Consider the following 13,808-nt stretch of genomic DNA (forward strand, 5'->3'; position numbering starts at 1 on the left):
TTTTAAGTGTACAACAATTCCAACAACAACATGCATAAGTCATCGTCGATGAAAACAGAAACCCCGGAAGACGGGCAAAAAACGCCCCTCTTCAAATGGCCCATCATAAACAATCGATAATGGCGAAGGCAGACGACGGCCCGCCGGCACGACGGCTATCGTGTAGAGTGTTTCCGCTAACTGTTTTTCCCATCAGAACCGCCCAGCAGAACGCAAAACGCAAACATGCGGCCGGATGTGGTTAAGCTACCTAAAGCTATCTATCGAACAAGAACGGTAACAAAGCAAACCAATGGTAAAGGCACAAAATATGTTTAGCCAATTTTGCTAACCTGCGCACGTAACGGAATGCGCAAGATAACGTCGTACGAATTGTTGCGCACTCACCGAAAGGAAAGAATACGCACTTGTTGAGCTTCTTATCGATGAGCGAGAACATTAATGGGGTAGAAAAAGATAAACAAAAAAGCATGCAGTTATGTATTTGCTCAGTTAGCTTGCTTCCGTGAAATTATCACACGGGCCCCCGGGTCAGACACACTGTAGCCCGATGTCACGATCGGTTTTTGCTGTCTACTTATCGGTCGTTATCGAACGAGCGGTATGCATTTTGCACTGTAAAAATGTGCAATTCTTTGTGTGAATGTATGAGCGGGTGTGTGTGTTGATTTCTTAATGCATTTTTCTGATAGATTTCTCTCGCCGTAGTATTAACAATGGTAAATATCTTTACCAGCCAAAGGCAAAAATACAAAACTTGAAACAGCTCCTCCAACCGGGTTGGAAGTTTTTCTTGGATGACCATTTTTTAAATATTTACCCACAGTGTATCTCCTTCAACTTCCTTGATAGACGTTATTCAGCCAGCCGTTACGTCGGTATGACTCACCCTGAAGCTCATATCGTCTCGTATCGTTATATCTACGTCTCTACCTTCCGCGTTTGTTTCATGTGCCTTTTTTGTAGGTTTTCTTCCCCCATCAGTCAAACTTCCCCGAACAGCTTTCGCTCTCTTTGATGCTTCTTGCTTAATATTGCGCACACACATTTATTCATCTCGTAACTGCTCTCTCAATGCACAAATAAATGCAAACTTCCCAATGCCTGCAAATGTACGGTTTGATGAACGCGGCGAATGCACATGGGACGCCGATCTGACGCAAATATCAAACGGCATAGCGTTGCACACGTGTTACGCTACGGCGCACACAGCAGATGCGGCCACTAGCTTCGCGTAAACTCTAGAAGGCAGTAAAACGTGTTGGGAAGAAAACGAACTGTACTGTAGCTGTTCTTGCCCACAATGACAAAGATGCAAATGGGCATTTTCAAGTGTTTGTGGTTTATTCTGATTATTATTTGCTGATCCATGCTAGAAATAGTTGCAAACATGCTTTATATCTAGTAAAATAAAAATGAAGAGTCTCTTTAATATTACCCAGAACGAATTACCCAGAAGAACGACTGAACATAATATACCTAATTAAATATGAACGGCGGAAATAGACTTATAAGACAAAATACACGACGGAGAATAAAACGAGATAGGAAGATTTAAAAAAAAACATACTGAATCGAAAATCAGGTATCTACGTTAACCTATATGTTCTCATGATTCATATCCACCAATAGTAAGCCTCACACCAACGGACGGAGCACCTTCTTGGAAGTAACAACGCAAAATAACAAAAAAATCCTTGATCCTAACTCAACGTTGAAAACGATTGTGCACAAAATATTTCAAAGCATATAAACCTTTTCTTGTTAACTAAGAATCAATTTACTTCTTCTATCTACGTCCACTTTTATTCAAAAGATTCCACTTTGATGAAATTATATTCGTTTTTTCATACGTATCACTGAACATGGGATATTTTCACAAAGCAATTGAGCCAAATACTGTGCAATAAAGTCATTTATGGTGAGTCTCAATGATGCCACAGACTTTACCAATCTTACCATAAAAGGAAAGCAACGAAACATGTCTGTTGACCCTAAAATATCAGACCTTCTACAATGCCAGCCAATGTCTGTTCAAGGCCAAGGTAGAGTAGATATAATGAAATAACTACTACTATCACCATCACTTCGCATTTCGCATTCGGAAGAACACCTTTAACAAATATACATTAGGAAACCTTTTCCAAAACTGAAACCTTACCGAAATCTTTCTTTCTTCGATGCCGTCGGCGGTTCCTCTAAGAGGCGCAACACAGTTCCACAGGTTCGTCTCTTGCAGTCCCTTCGCACGATGAAGTCTATTGATCGAGTTATTGCTGGAGAATAACTCTTGAAATCTGTACACCAAAGAAAAACACTGTTCTTCAACACTGACCACACAATAAAACCACTTTACACAGCCTCCTGAATGAGTTGTTTTAACCTATAACTACCCTACAAATAATAAAATTATTTTAATTAAAAACTACATTCATCACAAAATCCTCCTTTTTTGTGTTATGAACGCACGGCGGCTGAAGCTTTCGAGTCGATCGTACGATCAAAACAACAACGCTAAATGTCACCACTACCAATGCACAGGGAAGCCGCTACACAACCCTGTAGCTTTTTATGTATGGTCATTCATGACGAAAGCACGTAGTCTCAGTTGCGCGTAATGTTGCCGTACGCATAGCAAAACCGAGCGAACGTATCCGTAGGAGAGCGAATGTAGAGTAAGGAAACGATACAAAAAATCATTAAACTGAACGTCATAGAATAAGCTCGTCGTATCAAAGCTTGTCTATCTCACACAAACATCGATCGCAGGATAATCTTGCAACACTTAAAACTGGCAAGCGCACGCACGCACACACACACACCAACACTTCACCATGTTTCTATACGCACTGTTTAGCATAAGAAAGGTAGCTGAAGCACCAACACCATCAACACCACAGCCCTGCAAGCCACGATCAAGCACGGGAACAACCGAACACGATTAAGATTTCACTGTTTATTGCTCAACGCGTCCTGAGGTACGGCACTACTACTACATATTAAACCTTTGCAATGACAGAGACACCAGCATCTACAGCAACAAAACCACCCTTAACCAGCAACTGTGTGAAAGGGGATGATGATGATTCATGAACGGGGGTTTGTTTGTGTTGACACAGTCACACAAACTCATCCATCGACGCAGTGTTCATGACTGTTTCTTTTTTTGCGTTTGCTTCGAGGACCGATCACCCGTGATCACTTTCGAATTGCGACGAACCATACTATTGTTGTTGTTGTCGTCGTCCCCCAAAAAAACGTCACCAAAATGTCATCAATGGGCGACTGGTGGCATTGACAGATTCTTGGTCGCCGTGGGCCAACATCGTCGTCGTGGTCGTCATAGCCACCGTAGGGTGAAACACACTGGGAAACGCACACCACTACCACGATGAGACACACGCAACAACACAACACTTCACCTCATCGATGGGGAATGCCGTTCCAGCACATGGTTTATTCGGGTGGGAGGTGTTGGGAATTTCCCTCACAACAGCTTCGCTCATATGCTGCTGCCTTTGTCAACGAATGTTTTCTTAGGCAAGCGAACACTTCCTTCTTTCACTAAACTCAAACATATTGGACGGCAAATAGTTTTCGCGACTCATACAAACATTGTCTGGGGACTGTTGTCGGTCACTCTGTCTTGCTATTCGTTTGTTCATTTGCACTTTTTAAGGTTGTAGAGAACCCCGTTGCTTTAACACCACAATCAATTGAGGTTTCACTAAAATCCAATTCATTGTTAGCAGCACAATTAAACCGACGAAGCGTTTTTTGCAGCATATAACTAGCAGAGGTATGGATTATTCGTTTTGACCTCTCAATGTGTCCCGCTTTGCTTAGCAACGCTTGCTAGTACAAATCTCGTACGTTAGTTACAACACAACACCGCAAAACGGTATACGAACCCGCAGCACCCTACTAAACTAACTCTGACGCGGCCACTACCGACGTACGTCCGTCTTTCTAGGCAGCGAAGTATCGAATGAATCCGAACGGAATGAATGGAAACAAGTGCAGCAACTGCGCGAGGCGCCTGTGCTGGATGGGAGAAGTTTCTTTTTTTCTCGTGTGTAGGTAACATACGGGGCCAGGCATGTCAAACCCGCGTTGTGGTGGTGTTATATTAGCGGTGTTAGTGTAATAATTATGTTCAAACAGCTGGTTGAGTAAATCCAAAACAAAAAATACGTACCAGATACAAAATATATTCCTATTACATATACATAATATTTAAAAAAATAAAATGATGATATTAGTATTAATAAAAAATATCTTTTTATTTAACAAATTTATTTTATAAGTTTCCATTTTGCTTTCCAACAGAAACTTTTTATGTATAGGCAGTTTTTTTTGAAAATATTTTAATTAAAAGTCATTTGAGAGAACAATTTCAATCCACCTTTGTTAACTGAAAAACATACTTTTGATTGTGCATATTTGTTACATACAAAATATGTAGCTTGAAGAAGTTTTGATTAAAAGCAATAATGAATAACATTTGTTGAATGTTGTACGCCAGTATTCCACATAAAAACCAACGTCCCAACGTGGTACCCATCTCGGCGGTTTCATAATATGGTAATTATGTATAACAAAAACAAACTGTTGTACAGGCGTCCCCCGAGTTACGACCCCTTCGAGTTACGACGATTCGCAGATACGACGATTTGATTTGACGGTTTAAAGTTGTCATTGAAATTCCCCAACGATCCGATCTTGAATATCTTTCTATATTAAATAGGCGTAAACGACTTTTAGAGTAAAATTAATACATTATCGAACATTGTTTTAAATAAAATATACGATATCATTAATTTTGACTCTCCAACTTCGGTTATTAACTTGATATTCACAGATATTCGACATACGACTATTTCGACTTACTTTGGGATATTTTTTCGGTCCCAAATGCAGTCGTATCTCGGGGGTCGCGTGTATATATAAATAAACGAGCCTGTCTTTTAAATCAGTAAGAGGGGATAGATTGTACATATGTTTTCAGAAATAACTTACAATAGAGTAGAACGTCGATTGCTCTGAAGGTTTAACAACCGTTCATAAACAAAACTGAATTTCGAAAATACCACTAGACACTACAGAGCTGCACAAAAAACTGGTTGCCCACTTGACTATCGCTGCAAATGTTCGCCGTACGTTTGAACAGTTGTCACATTTTTGCGCACGGTTAAGCCGCCCGCTGGTTAATCCGCTCCCGGATAATCGACGTTTTACTGTAGTTCATTGCATTCATCCGAACCACTTCAATCAATTACAGGCGTCTCCCGAGTTACGACCCCCTCGAGTTACGACGATTCGCAGATACGACGATTTTGATTTTGACAGTTAAAAATTGCCATTGAGAAGAAATTTATGTTTTTTTTTAATTTCTGAGCTCATAACCGTTACAAATACATTTCCACAGATTCCACAACTAACTGGTCTTGAATATCTGTATCGTGTAAACGGCTTTTGGAGGAAAATTAATACATTATCGTACATTATTTTAAATAAAATACACAATTTCATAGATTCCGACTCTTCAATTTCGGTTATAAACTTTATATTCACAGATATTCGACATACGACTATTTCGACTTGCGCCTTGCTTTAGGGCATGTTTTCGGTCCCAACTACAGTCGTATCTCGGGGGACACCTCTACTAGAAACTTAAACTATTTAGTTCACGTACGTTAGAAGAAGTTGTTTGACACACCAGATTAAGAGACCTATATCCGTTAGATAGAAAGAGAAAGACCGAACCCCCAAGTACACACTGAGAGACAGACACCATTCGCTTGACGTACGCGTGAGCTTTTGGGAGAGAACGAATGTTTGTGACGTTCGAGTGAGAGGATAAGCAAACAAAATAGCTGGCTATACACTAATCTGTAGATGTGTTTCAGTCCTGCTGGGATATTATAAAACTTATTTTGTTGTTGTTCCAATGCAACGATAGGGAGTAATAGATAAAATAGTAAAATAATAGAGATAAAATCTATATTTATTGTTAAAGCTAATTTACATTTAAACCTTCTTTCCTGAACAGGATACGTTTGTACTTTCTTATATCATTCGAATCGACTGCATTCAGGTGCAATTTGCATTACACTATGAAATCGTGCAAACCTAGCGCTAAGCTCAATAAAAAAAGAGCGTACACCATACCATTTCCATCAAATTCGCGCATTTCTCGCAGCTCCATCATGGGCTCGGTTGGAAAACACTTGTAAGTTCCATTCCTCTTATTAGTTCACTCATTATCCACTTTCGATCGAAAAGGTGGAGGAGGTTATTTTTGCTTGTTTGCCCACCATCTTCACCATCGAACGCCCAAAAAGTGGTGTGTGTTTGTTCGCCCGTATTCCATCTCCTCCATCTCCACCAGCAGCAAGGAAACGGAGAAGGGAAAGAGCAGTGAGCTATGCTATGTTTTCCCTCCGGATTCGTTTCACTTTTTCCCGCTACGTTGCCTCCGAGAGAGATTTTAGGCAGCGTGAGTGGCCAGCCAACGCTTCCGATTCGGTGCAGCAGCATCATCTTCAAGGCATCGGGCACAACTGACCTGATTAAACTTCGCCCAGTCAACTCGTTAAATTAATGCGCAAGCATTAAACACATAAAACCCGGCCGACCGGCCGGCTGTTTGGAGGATGCAGCCAATGCTACCAACTGAAGCTAATTCCTTTCGAGCATTTGCGCTGCAAGCCGTAGCGCAAGACGAAGACGGGCCAATAATTATAAACAGCCAAAAAATGCTATGACGACGGCAAGGAAGTAGGAAACCGGCTTAATGTTTCATTCATGACGTAAGTAAAAGTACGAATTTTCACGAAAATCATCCCATATCACCCCCTCTCGGATGGTCAGTGGTTGAACATATGAAATCAAGCGCTTGCCCCAATAAGCAGCACAGGCAGCAGCACGCACGGAATACGCTCACGGTGTGCATTATTTTGGGCTTGTAAAGTTGTAAACATTAATTGTCCCCTTTGGTTGGTCCGTCGTCACCGTGGGTTTGAAGGCTTCTCGATATTGGTGGCTAGTATCGCGCCAGCGAGCGGGATGAAGATGAACCAATAAAATTGATCTGCCTCGGTGGGTCTGCCTTGGTGCAAACTTTCGATTCCTAACCGCGGGATCTGTAGTTGAGAAAGTAAAAAAAAAAAACACACACACACACACGTGTATCTCACGTGGAGTTGGACTAGTTTTTCTTAACAGCCTTTCGTCACAATTCAGAAAAGCCAATTGCCGCATGATGTTGGAGCAGCTTTAACCGACTTTGATCGAATTTAAATTGATTACTTTCCCGTTTTATTGGATGTTCGCTGGGGCTGCATTAATGGCTTTACTTCCCTTCTTTTACGGTCACACGGTTTTTTCTTCTTCTTTACGGGTCAAATATTTTATTTGTCTATCGTCCCTAGTAGTAAATTGTAAATTAGTACTGTATCCATAAAACACTGTTTTAAACAATGCTCTGTCGTTTTAGATATACGCATATTGTTCGTGTTACTTAAATTTAAAATTGTTTTATTACCATTAAAGATATGTGTTATTAAATGTATCTTTGGGATAAATTTTAGGTGAATCACGAAACTAGAAAATATTTTCTATTCGCGAAGCTTAAAACTTTCTTGAACAATTTGGACATTTGGATGATTTTGTGTTCTTCCTTTGTTTTTCAAGTTATGTACTTCCACAAATTTATACTTAGAAAATATTAGTTTAGTTCTCTTATTTTATGTACTCGTTACATTGTTTTAAATTTGCCTAGCAATTTTCAAAGACCAGTAACTTTAAAATCGGTTTACGATTTTTTATCTACAATATCTACAATACATTTAAATTCCATCTTCACCCACGAGTAAATATCTTCCTTCCAAACGACACACTTTTAATGACTTGCATAATGTTGCACCGTTTTCACTCACTCACCAAATTAAATACGTCCACTGTTCGCCGTCCCAAACGCACATAAGGAGGAATTATTTGCGAAAACGATTACTCCACCTTTCTGCCAAGTCAATTCACTCGTGCACGGTAGCTATTGTGTGTGTGTGTGTGTGTGTGTGTGTGTGTGTGTGTGTGTGTGTGTGTGTGTGTGTGTGTGCTTTTGTTTTAATTTACACACCATTTAGAAAGGAAGGAAAACGCATTCGCAAATGCGTCGATCCTAAGCAAAAAGCATGTCCGATTAAAGTGATCGCGCGAAAGGACACGATGGCACAATCTACGCTTTCGAAGTGAAAAACTGAAAGCGCCACTGGGAGCGACGAGGGCAGCCCAAGATAGACGATTGCACGTTTCCAACTGTTTGGTGTTTGGTGGCGTCCGGTTGGACGATCGATTCCTTAACGCTCTATTTACTTCCTGCATCTCGTGCGGCTAGCGTCGGACGCGAGGCATGGATCATGGTTTTTAGGATTTTCCTTTTCGTGCTTTCCACGCCTTTTCGCTCTATCTGTATTTTTTTGTATCATTCCTCTTGCGGATAAAGTGTGGTGATCGCGATCATTGCTATCGAAATTATTTGAAACTATTAGAAACTATAAACTGAATGCAGCTGTGGCAGTGTAAATGGTTTCAACTTTTCACCAACTTAAATCATCGTAGTGGAGGAGAAAAACAAAACCACTCCAACGAAAACATCGTTCTATGACTAGGTAAAATGCTGGTGATGCGCAATATAAGCGCTGGAACATATGTGTAATATACAAGCTGTTTAGTTATAACATTTTGGAAAAGTTTGGAAAATGTCGTTTCAGCCCTTTTCCTGTTTGGGTAAAATAAATGTAATGAGCAAATATAAAATAATCTCAGATAATGCAAAAATCATCAAACAAAGTATAAAAAAATCCATCGTAATAAGCAAATTCTAGTTCTACAACACTGACCAAGAATGATATGAATGAACTGAAAAATAAATAAAAAGTTTAAATTTGAGCATGAAGTTTATAACAACATTGAGTTTGGAAAAATGAGCAATTGGTTTTACAGATTCTGCAACCAAAGATTAATCTACGATCTAGAAAAAAATCATTTACAAGTGAAAGTTCACCACTTGCACATGCCGAACAAACATGGTGAAAAAAAACGCGAACGATAAACTAGACCTCGCGATCGATAGCATACGAAGATCGCAAAAATGATTTAGAGATAGCAATTGTATTGGCTGTAAACAAATATTAATGTAAATGGGTCGCTATCAATAACACATCTCTATGTCTGCCTCATCCCAGAGCATATTAAGCATATTTGCGCACGCAGATCGCAACAACGATCGCATTCTGTCGAATGTGTAGATGCTGTAAACTTTGCAAAAACAAAACAAACCACTTTAAACAAGTCTGCCGGTGACACATGGGGCAATTAATCAAGCTCAAAAGTACGCAAATCAATATTTATTACACTGTTGAGTTAGTAGAATTAATTTTATTGCATTTAAAGGCAACATAACACATACCAATCGATAAATCGAGGTATCCCTCGTGTTTCGATAAACTTTTTCGTAAAAATCGAATCATATAAAAAACTTTCTAAACCTTATGACGCATATTCATTTAGAAAGAGTCTGAAGCGCACCCATCGTCACCAGCCAAAAACCGGTGAACCATGCAATAATGCTTTATGGAACATGTAAATGCGATTAGAGCAGTTTGTTCGACAAATTGGCTTCCGCATAGAGGGGCTGCGCTGTATTTTGAAACAGAAACATCGGCAATTTAAATGCGACTTCAAAGCTGCATAAGTCTGGTAGCTTGTTATACATTTGAGGTTTCTTGGTCTTCATTAAGTTCAGTAAAAGTAGAGGAGCTAAAATACACACAAGGTTTGAGCAGATTTTTAGTGGAGAAGGGCTAATTACATATAATACGATCCTTCCAAAATACCTGATATTCAAGACTCTGCAAGGTTACGTGTCTTGAAGAGCAATGTGCGACTGATCCAGTACAAAACTTGAATAAAAGTCTTGAAATTTTCCATTAGTATTTGTACTTTCAATACAGAAAAAGTATGGAAAACGCACTGATCAATGCGTACAAAAGGGAGAAATGTAAAGAGAGAGAGAAAAATAGAGAGCATTTCATCTTCATGATGAAACACCACCTTATTGGCGCCATCGGGGTGCCCAATTTTTCCCACTTACACTAACACCAAAAAACACCAAAGTGCTGCTTCTCAATCGATCGATCCACTTTTTTGTGTGAGTGTGGATGTGGTTTTATTTAGCTTTTCTTGCCCCACAATGCTGCCAGTAGCTCGCGCGTTTGGTGCAATAATTTAATAACCTTCTTTTCCCAAATAATGTGTTTACGCATTCGCAAGGGAAACGATGGGTAAAGAAATACGCAAACCCCCGTCCCGAACGTGTCGATCGCACCGGGGTATTATACAGTTATACACTAGGAATTGATTGGCTGGCCGGTGATGGTGCACCGGCAGGAAGAATTGCTTTTATAATGAAATTTATCTAGAAAGCTTAGATATTGCACATGAAAATATATACATATTATGCTGTGTTTTGAAAACTTCCTACTCTTTTGAACAAAACTACTCTTCTTTTCTTACATAATCTCATGTGTTGTTTTGAGGAACTTTTAACAGTTTTAGCTAATTTTGGAAAGCTTGTATACAAATTCTTAACCCCATCTTTATTTATAACCCTATCCATATTCGTAACCAGATCAACCAGAAAAGCAACTTTACAAAACATCTCAATCAATAATCCATGCAGATAGCACTATATGATATTGATATGCTTACATTAATGAGATTACTTACTTTAACAATAATATGTTGAACATACACCGAATACAAAAGGAACGGCTGCGGCCACATTGCTTAATGTCAAAAGTACGCATTCCTAAGCCATCAATGTGGGCCATCGTCATCAATTCTGAAGTGCATACACTCGAAACGCAAATTAATTTCCACATGTGCCAATTGATCGCCCTGCCAAATGTATGCCCTTTTCACTCACTTAAAACGTGTCAAAACACCGTTTACTGGGCGTATTGGTCAAACATACTCGGTCAACCCGGCGTGCGCACTTAAGACTCCTTGCGAGCTGCCCAATAAATTCAAACGGCTCTGACACATTCCACCTCATGTCTCTTATCCCGTACGGAACCTGTCCACCACCGCTGGGGATCATCGGGGGCCTTATTTAAAGGAGGGCACACTCACAGTCGGCGCCGTGGGAAGCACAACAAGCACAACATCTTCCCCGGTACAGAGGGAGGTTTCTTTCTTTTTTCTTCTAATGATAGGGACTTTGAAATGGAATGCGGAAGGTACAGCTTGGTCTGTGGGTTACCGAAAAAGGTTGAAGATAGATTTTGCTGTGTGTGTGTGTGTGTGTTTTTTTTTACTTGCGTTTTGCTATTGTATGGTGAATGCGATAATTAAGGAGAGAGAAATTTGCTAAACGAAACCTCATTGCTCACCATCCCCTTTTCCTATGCGAGGAAAGGAAATGAGCCACAATCTGCAATTCTTATTGCTCTTTTCGTACTGCCTTTTGACCTAACAGGTACACAAGGAAAGATGATCATGATGCGATCGCCGATATTTTCACCTTAAATATAGAAGAAGAAAAATCACACAGACACAACATCGAACAGAGCATATGCCGTATCAAAGTACTGAAGCTTTGGTTGATGTTTGATGTGTTTTTTTGCTATCGCTAGTGCTACTATTATCATTACCATCTTCTTTTAGATAGGAGCTGGAAAGTTATCCTCATACGTCTGGGCTCCGATTTCACCACTAGCCAGCTTTTCACGAGTTGGTAGAGTTAAATGGCCAGAAGTTTGCCAAATTTGCTTGCTTAAAGAGTATCTATTGGCGGAATATATCCCGTTAGATTGTTAGCACCGCATATGCTTCGTTTTGGTTTGATTTTTTCACTGAATTTAGTTAAAATAACTTCAAATAACAAGTCCAGGGAAACGCATTGCATATTGAACATCTTTAATAGTACTACCCAAAAAAATGGACACATAGCGGAACTTGGGGCAAGTGTGCCACCTTAAGCATTTCCAGTTATAACTCACTAAAAGGTGTTTTTCAAAAGCCGATTTAAATCTCATAACCATTTTACATCTATTTCCTCACTTATAAATGAGTTTCGCTTGAAAAAAGTGCAAACAAAACAGTTTTTGAAGCGTTTTAAAAAGGGTCCAAAAAGACGTTGTTTTTTGGGCTATGGGGCAAGAGTGCCACTCGTATGGGGCAAGACAGCCACCTGGTTAAAATAACCGTGTTTCTTAGATAATTGGAAATTATTACGTTTGTACCACTAGTGTATGTATTCCTACATGAATTTAGTCACCAATGAACCCTTTTTGACCACCAAACGGAACCACAATATGGTCTGTTACTGTTCTGTTTTTCTGGCGTGGAATCCGCTCACAATAGCGCACCATTCTGCAGCACGCTACTACAATGTTTACATTTTTGACAGCTCGTGCCTATGAAAGATAGTGGCACACTTGCCCCAAACAGAGATGGCAAACTTGCCCCAAAAGTTGTAACTTTTTTGAAATTGAATTTTTCAGTGACAAAAAGAAAGTTTTTTTTCAACTAAACCCACAAAAAATTTCACGTTTTCTCAGCTATACGGTGGTGTAAATATTTTCTCGGTTGATTGTTCGCATGATTTTTGAGAGCTTATTTGGTTGGATTAAAAAATTATAATATTCTGCTCAATTTTGAAACTCAATATAAATCAGTTTAAAACAATGGGAAATATCGATTGGTCTATATGAAATTAGGCTCAGAATACCTAGTCATTGGAAAGCAACCAACTGTATACACAATTGATCATTAAACTAAAGTTTTTAAGGAAAAATGATTGATGGCACTCTTGCCCCGTATGGCACACTTGCCCCAAATTCCGCTAAATATATTTTCTACATGATTGTTTCAGTTTTAATTGGGAGTTGCTGTTACTGTCGCTATCACCGAAAAGCTTTCCCAGCTGCTCTTTTTTGCTCTTTGGTAATTTAAAGAGTGCAATTGTATAAACATAAACATTCAATACATAGATTTTCCATTTTTTGTTTTTCAAAATTTCATACTCAGTAACCCATCCACCACCGGGATAATTAATACAATATCACACTTTTGCCCTGCCTCTCATTTGATGTGTCGCATTTGATTTCCTCTCTGAAAGCTGGTGCACCGTTGCACAAGAAACGAGAGAAAGGAAATCAAACCCGACGCAACAGAATTAATCCGCACACATGACCGCGCTCATCATCCAAACGGTTGCGTATTGAAGCGTGTCTGAAATGTAACGATTGCACGCAGCAACATAATTTAAAACGCCGGGTACGCACATCTCATTCGCTCTGGGTGTGTGTGTGATCTGTACACTGCGCGGCGTCCTTGATGGGCGTTGGACAGCGAGCATCCACATCACTTTCTGTCGATGTAAAAGGCCAATTAATAAATCTAAACCGATCTGAACGCTTCCATCTGGTAGCTTGTGCGGGTGGAAGGGAAGGGAGTGTTTTGCAGACTCTCTACGCTGCATCTCGAGATCCAGATGCGTGGCATTTTGAGAAAGCTTAGTTGCATCGCATCGAGGGAATGTTACGCTATAAGAAAACATTTAGAAATCCTTTTTTGATAAGCGCACGGCTAATCGAGCGTAGCTGTAGTTAGGCTCGTGTTGAACGTCTGTACAGAACGGTAAAAAATGTACATCCCTCAATGTCCGAGAGATAAGGAAATGCATCATTCATGTGCGGTTAGAGTTTTCTTTCTTTACGCTTTAGTACTATCAATGGGGA

General features: G+C 39.8%; 1 protein-coding gene across 8 annotated transcripts in view; it reads right to left on the reverse strand.

The window, feature by feature from the left end:
* Window positions 1-13,808, reverse strand: part of LOC121590777 (serine-rich adhesin for platelets) — a 53,717-nt gene that overhangs the window by 32,098 nt on the left and 7,811 nt on the right. For 3 of the 8 annotated variants that reach the window (XM_041910764.1, XM_041910757.1, XM_041910758.1), the window contains exons 1-2: window positions 3,912-4,020; window positions 2,162-2,394 (exon numbers count right to left, since the gene is read on the reverse strand). The exons of 1 other annotated variant lie outside the window; for it this stretch is intronic. The gene's annotated coding sequence lies outside the window, so the exon portion shown is untranslated. Of the gene's footprint in view, window positions 1-2,161; window positions 2,395-3,005; window positions 3,743-3,873; window positions 4,021-13,808 lie in introns of those variants that run through there. 4 more of the 8 variants (XM_041910762.1, XM_041910760.1, XM_041910759.1 and 1 more) reach the window with 4 other exon arrangements.

This window comes from Anopheles merus, chromosome 2R (assembly GCF_017562075.2).
Source record: "Anopheles merus strain MAF chromosome 2R, AmerM5.1, whole genome shotgun sequence".
NCBI lineage: Eukaryota > Metazoa > Arthropoda > Insecta > Diptera > Culicidae > Anopheles > Anopheles merus.